Source organism: Oncorhynchus masou, unplaced genomic scaffold (assembly GCF_036934945.1).
Source record: "Oncorhynchus masou masou isolate Uvic2021 unplaced genomic scaffold, UVic_Omas_1.1 unplaced_scaffold_2533, whole genome shotgun sequence".
NCBI classification, from domain to species: Eukaryota; Metazoa; Chordata; class Actinopteri; order Salmoniformes; family Salmonidae; genus Oncorhynchus; species Oncorhynchus masou.
In genome coordinates, this window is record NW_027008983.1 from 18,473 (window position 1) to 26,291 (window position 7,819).

The following is a 7,819-nucleotide window of genomic DNA, read 5'->3' on the forward strand; positions in this document are numbered from 1 at the left end:
CAAACCCTCCCCAAACCCGGGAAACACTGGGCCAATTGTGCGCCGCCCCATGGGCCTCCCGGGTGCGGCCAGCTGCGACAGAGCCTGGACTCGAACCCAGAATCTCTAGTGACACAGTTAGTACTGCGATGCAGTGCCTTAGATCACTGTGCCACTCGGGAGGCCGACTTTACAATATTCTAACTTAGTGTTCTGAGTTGAATTAATAAATAAGATGTTGAAACCCATAACAGTAACAGTTGTTAATTGCATTGGAGGGTTTAGGGAAGGCACTTTAACTATGGGATGGTTGAGATCAACACTGCTGTCTGATTTAGAAGAACTAGCAGAGAACAAAATAAGCTCTTATACAAAAGCAAAAGCATATTACAATCACTTAGGACTTGGATATATATAAAAAAATTTAGTACACAACACTCTGTTTAGCCAAATCTTTCCTTCGAAGTACGAATACGAATAAAATAATGTCTTTCCTTCGAAGTACGAATACATAATGTACTCAAGTACCATGCAATACATGTAGGATCTTAATTTGAACACCCTGTTGCAGGATAACTTTGATTGTATTTTAGGTTTAAAAAGGCTTCTGAAGTTTGTAATTTCCATTTTGAAATTTCAGATTGATCAACCCCTACAAAATGGCCATTGATTAGAATCCACATAATAATTCACATTTTCTGTCTCTGCAGGATTATTTTCCTGCTGTAGGAAACTGGCTCAAATTAAGATCCTACATCAGTATATGTCCTAAAATACTAGACTAAATGACTTCTGGAGGTATGCAAATACGTCAATACGACCCTATCATTCTATCAAAATCTTGTTTTCGCCACCAATCAGAGTTCTTTGGTACTATGCTATTAAATACTGTCATTAAAAGCCCATTTACAAACAACCTTGAGAATGTAATTTCCATGACTGTGATTGCTGCACTCATAAAGTCCCTAATGGCCTGCACACGTGTCCACATAGAGGCTTTATGATGCCGGTGGATTTGAATCATCATTTACTGGGCAGTCGGGGTCGTGGTTATGATGGGAAAATAGCCACGCAGGGAGCGGGCCAGATGCGTAGAAGAATCCAACCATAGAGTACTTACACAGCCAAGAAACTCCACCACAGCTCACCAAAGTGCTCTTCTGCTTACAAACCCATAATATATCATTATATCCATATAATAAGACACTTCATTGACTGGATATGGTTTTAAATGTGTTTACTCTGTACACAGAATGAAGTGTACCACTTTGAATTAATTACTAAGCGTTGCATTAGTTCATTGTAGCTCTGGTGACCATTAGCAGTAGTTACTTTTCATGTTCAAGGATGAGGAGCTATCGGAGGAGACCAAATGTCCAGGAAAGAGAACAATGGACATAGAAAATGAAGTACAAAGTGTCAGATGGTGAGTGGAAATAGTTGCTTCACAGCAAACAGAGTGAAAGGACAGGGTGAAACTGAAATGATCCATTGAAAATGTTAAGGCCACTTGAAAGCATGTTGACAGTCGTTTCCCTTCCCACTTACTCTGTCTCTGACACACACAAACTCACCTGTATTTTCTGAAAAAACTATAATCAAAGCAAATAATCAAAATATTAACAGAGCCAACCGTGGAAGGAGGTAATGCAGGGGAAAAACTCAGGCAGGGTCTGAGACTTCATATTACCCCAGTCACAGGCACAACACTGATTGATGCAGTGATTGAACCACAGTCTCCGGTGGGGAGCAGCATACAGTGCATTCGGAAAGTATTCAGACCCCTTGACTTTTTCCACCTTCAATTGTTTCCCCCCCCCCTCATCAATCTACTCACAATACACAATAATGACAGAGCAAAAACAGGTTTTCAGAAATGTTTGCATATTTAAAAAACTGAAATTTCACATTTACATAAGTATTCAGACCCTTTACTCAGTACTATGTTGAAGCACCTTTGGCAGCAATTATAGCTTTGAGTGTTCTTGGGTAAGATGCTACAAGCTTGGCACACCTGTATTTGGGGAGATTCTCCCATTCTTCTCTGCAGATCAAGCTCTGTCAGGCTGGATGAGGAGCGTCGCTGCACAGCTATTTTCAGGTCTCTCCAGAGACATTTGATCAGGTTCAAGTCCGGGCTCTGGCTGGGCCAATGAAGGACATTCTGAGACTTGTCCTGAAGCCACTCCTGCATTGTCTTGGCTGTGTGCTTAGGGTCGTTGTCCTGTTGGAAGGTGAACTTTCACCCCAGTCTGAGGTGCTGAGCACTCTGGAGCAGGTTTTCATCAAGGATCTCTCTGTACTTTGCTCTGTTCATCTTTCCCTCAATCCTGAATAGTCTCTCAGTCCCGGTCGCTGAAAAACATCCCCTCAGCATGATGCTGCCACCACGCTTCACCGTAGGGATGGTTCCAGGTTTCCTCTAGAAGTGATGCTTGGCATTCAGGCCAAAGTGTTCAACCATGGTTTCATCAGTTCAGAGGATCTTGTTTCGCATGGTCTAAGAGTCCTTTAGGTGCCTTTCGGCAAACTCCAAGTGGGCTGCCATGTGCCTTTTAGTGAGGAGTGGCTTGAGTCTGGCCACTCTACCATAAAGGCCTGATTGTTGGAGTGCTGCAGAGATGGTTGTTCTTCTGGAAGGTTCTCCCATCTTCACAGAGGAACTCTGTTGCTCTGTCAGATTGACCATCAGGTTCTTGGTCACCTCCCTGAACAAGGCCCTTCTCCCCCAATTGCTCAGTTTGGCCGGTCGGTCTGCTCTAGGAAGAGTCTTGGTGGCTCCAAACTTCTTCAATCTAAGAATGATGGAGGCCACTGTGTTCTTGGGGACCTTCAATGCTGCAGAAATATTTTGGTAACCTTCCCCAGATCTGTGCCTTGACACAATCATGTCTCGGAGATCTGCGGACAATTGGTTTTTGCTCTGACATGCATTGTCAACTGTGGGATCTTATATAGCCAGGTGTGTGCCTTTCAAAATCATGCACAATCAATTGAATTTACCACAGGTGGAACCCAATCAAGTTGTAGAAACATCTCAAGGATGATCAATGGAAACAGGATGCACCTGAGCTCAATTTCGAGTCTCATAGCAAAGAGGATGAAATAAATCTGAATCAAATGTTATTTGTCACATGAGCGGAATACAACAGGAGTAGTTTCACCTTAGAGTGAAATGCTTACTTACAAGCCCTTAGCATACAATGCAGTTTTAAGAAAAATACCTAAAAAAATCAAAGTAACAAATCATTAAAGAGCAGCAGTAAAAAACAATAGCGAGGCTATATACAGGGGTTCTGGTACAGAGTCAGTGTGCGGGGGCACTGGTTCGTCGAGGTAATTGAGGTAATATGTACATGGAAGTAGAGTTATTAAGTGACTCTGCATAGATAATAACAAAGAGTAGGAGCAGGGTAAAAGGGAGGGGCAATGCAAATAGTCTGGGTAGCCATTTGATTATATGTTCAGAAGTCTAATGGCTTGGGGATAGAAGCTGTTTAGAGGCCTGTTGGACCTTGACTTGGTGCTCCGGTACCGCTTGCCATGCGGTAGCAGAGAGAACAGTCTATGACTAGGGTGGCTGGAGTCTTTGACAATTTTTAGGGCCTTCCTCTAACACCGCCTGCTATAGAGGTCCTGGGTGGCAGGAAGCTTGGTTCCAGTGAAGTACTGGGCAGTACGCACTACACTCTGTAGTGCCTTGCGGTCGGAGGCCAAGCAGTTGCCATACCAAGGCAGTGATGCGACCCATCAGGATGCTCTTGATGGTGCAGCAGTAGAACCTTTATGAGGATCTGAGGACCCATGCCAAATCTTTTCAGTCTCCTGAGGGGGAATAGATTTTGTTGTGTCCTCTTCATGACTATCTTGGTGTGCTAGGATCATGTTTGTTGGTGATGTGGACACCAAGGAACTTGAAGCGCTCAACCCGCTCCACTACAGCCCCATCGATGAGAATGGGGGCATGCTCGGTCCTCCTTTTTCTGTAGTCCACAATCATCTCCTTTGTCTTGATCACGTTGAGGTAGAGGTTGTTGTCCTGGCACGACATGGCCAGGTCTCAGACCTCCTCCCTTATAGGCTGTCTCATCGTTGTCGGTGATCAGGCCTACCACTATTGTGTTATCAGCAAACTCAATGATGGTGTGGAATCGTGCCTAGCCGTGCAGTCATGAGTGAACAGGGAGTACAGGAGGGGACTGAGCATGCACCCCTGAGGGGCCCCGCGTTGAGGATCAGCGTGGCAGATGTGTTGTTTACCCACCCTTACCACCTGGGGGTCCAGCATCCAGTTGCAGAGGGAGGTGTTTAGTCCCAGGGTCCTTAGCTTTTCATCCGGACGTGAAAATACTGCCCCCTGTCCCCAATAAGTTAATGATGAGCTTTGAGGGCACTATGGCGTTGAACGCTGAGTTGTAGTCAATGAATAGCATTCTCACATCTGTGTTCTTTTTGTCCGGGTGTGAAAGGGCAGTGTGGAGTGGAATAGCGATTGCATCATCTGTAGATCTGTTGGGGCGGTATGCAAATTGGAGTGGGTCTACGGTTTCTGGGATAATGGTGTTGATGTCAGCCATGACCTGCCTTTCAAAGCACTTCATGGCTACAGACGTGAGTGCTACGTGTTGGTAGTCATTTAGGTAGGTTACCTTAGTGCTCTTGGGCACGGAGACTATGGTGGTATGCTTGAAACATGTTGGTATTACAGACTCAGACAGGGAGAGGTTGAACATGTCAGTGAAGACACTTGCCAGTTGGTCAGTGCATGCTCAGAGTACACGTCCTGGTAATCCATCTGGCCCTGTGGCCTTGTGAATGTTGACCTGTTTAAAGGTCTTACTCACATCGGCTGTGGAGAGCGTGATCACACAGTCGCCAGGAACCTGTGTAGTACAATTCGATCTTAGTCCTGTATTGACGCTTTGCCTGTTTGATGGTTCGCTGTAGGCCAATTCAAGATTTCTTACATGCTTCCGGTTTAGAGTCCTGCTCCTTGAAAGTGGCAGCTCTACCCTTTAGCTTAGTGCGGATGTTGCCTGTAATCCATGGCTTCTGGTTGGGTATGTACGTACGATCACTGTGGGGACAACATCATTGTTGCACTTATTTATGAAGCCAGTGACTGATGTGGTGTACTCCTCAATGCCATTGGAAGAATCCCAGAAAATATTCCAGTCTGTTCTAGCAAAACAGTCCTGTAGCTTAGCAACTGCTTCATCTTCAAAAACCAAACAAAATAGCGCGGTTGGTTAAGAGCCCATAAAACAGCAGTCATCCCCTCCGGCACCATCTTTTTGTTCTTATGTAAATAAGGTGTTTATTATATATATTTTATAAATATGCCCAAATTTCTAAAAACCTGTTTTTGCTTTGTCATTATCGGGTATTGTGTGTAGATCGATGAGGATTTAGTTTTTATTTAATAAATGTTATATTATGGCTGTAACAAAACAAAATGTGGAATAAGTCAAGGGTTCTGAATACTTTCTGAATGCGACTGTCCAGGAGTGATACCACTAGACCACATCCCAGGCTTTGTACTGGCCCAATTCTTTTATGTGTGGATTCACTCTGATTTTCTTTTTTTGCAAAACGTTATTCAAGCTACTGACGGAGTAAAGTCAATGGACAGATTGTGCAAAACCATTTTTAAATGCAAAACCATGCAGTGAGGTAAGCCCAAACACCTGTGCCTGTTTAGCCTTGTGAGCTTGAGATGCGCTCTCTCTCACAAACGCACTGCTACCTGTGGGGATGGACTGAATCGCATACAATGGGATCCAGCAGGAGTCCCTATGCCCTCTGCTCCTCTCATCTCATCGCTCAGTGGAGATATTATGTCTTTAGACTAAGAAATCATCTTTGCAATGTGTAACAACACCAGGGACTCAACTAGGAACATGTGGACAGACAGTGAAGGAGAGGACATGGATAAGCCTTTTTTATTTTGGAAAGTTCTTATTTCCAATGACAGCCTACCCCGGCCAAACCCTAACCCGGACTACACTGGGCCAATTGTGCACCACCCTATGGGACTCCCAATCATGGCCGGTTATGATCCAGCCTGGAATCGAACCAGGATCTGTAGTGATGCCTCAATCTAGCACTGAGATGCAGTGCCTTAGACCGCTGCTCCACTCAGCTTTATGCCCCACTACTACAGAGTTTAGTTAGCTTCTTAGCTAGCTGTAAATATTTGTGCGTCTAACTTTCTCACTCATTATTCATTCAGGATTATCTGTAATCATGGTAGCATCCACATTAATGTAGAAATGTTTAGAAACATAGTCTATTCTTACAATAAGAGGGATTCCAAACTGACACAATACTTACATTCATTTTTATTGGGCACAAAATGATCTGAAACAACAAACAAAACTCATCAGCAAATGCATCCAACAAGTTTGTAGAGACCCAAACTTGATATAATCATTGTGTGCTAGGAATATGGGACTGAATACACCACCTTCGACTACTTTAATACACATACAAATTAATTTGTCCCAATACTTTTGGTCCCCTAAAATGGAGGGACTATATACAAAAAGTGCTGTACAAAAAGTGCTGTGAATCTCAAAGATTCACCCAATATGGATGAAAATACCCTCAAATTAAAGCTGACAATGTGCACTTTAACCTCATTGTTATTTTCAAATCCAAAGTGCTGCAGTACAGAGCCAAAACAACAACGAAAATGGTCAGTGTCCCAATACTGTTGGAGTGCACTCTAGGTAGGGGTAAAGAGACTAGGCAGCCTTTATCCATCTCATACTTTGTTTACTAAGCCTACTTGGTACCGTATGCGCAGTTGTGTCGGTATTTTAAGCTAAACTGATCTTCAGTATTTTTGTTTGCATGCATGAATAACTAGGCTACTAGTTATTCATCCACTAGTTATTATTCACTAGTTATTCATGCACAGCATTTAGTTTGCATATTTAGGTAAGACAGCTGTGTGTGTGCGGCTGCCTTCACGTAGGGTAATTCACCAATTACAAACAGCCTATATCTTGTAGCCTATGTTAATGGCCAAACAGCCTTGCTTTCTGTGTGGTGTGCGCTGTCCATTGTGATAATACAGAGCAGTTAGGCTACTTCAAAAGCACTCTATCCATGGTCTCGGAGTCTCTGCATTTGAACTGTATGTTAATTGTGGTATAGTCTGAAGTAAGAGAATTCAATATAATTCCAAGGCAAGAACCCACCAAAATGTATCCCCCTCAATGATTTCAACGGCCCCCTTTAGTCACTTTATCCTGGCACCAGAACTGATGCAATTCATAGGCTTACACAACCTTCACACAGGCCTCTCTCCCTTGCCTGAGGATTTCTCTAAATGACTTAAATGACGCAGGCTCTAATAATGTTAATATCCATAACACTGCGCAGTGTGCTCCGGCATTGTCTAATGACGTGCTTGGTCACCATGGATCATCATTAGATCAAGATGCTATAGATCAGTGTCAGACGTAACCTCATATTTTAGTTCTCTCTGCGTGCGTAAGAATCCTTTATGACTACTGTAATGTCCCTTAGTACCTCCCTACTACGCATCCACACTGGCACAGAGCCTCATCCGCTCTAATATGTGATTACCTGCAGCTGTGAGTGTATGTGTGTGTGTGTGTGTCTGTCTGTGTGTGTGTCTGTCTGTGTGTGTGTCTGTACGTGTGTGTGTGTCTGTACGTGTGTGTGTGTGTGTCTGTCTGTGTGTGTGTCTGTACGTGTGTGTGTGTCTGTCTGTGTGTGTGTCTGTACGTGTGTGTGTGTCTGTGTGTATATTTGTGTGTGTGTGTGTACGTTTGTACGTGCAAGCATACGCAAGCGTGTGTGTGCATAG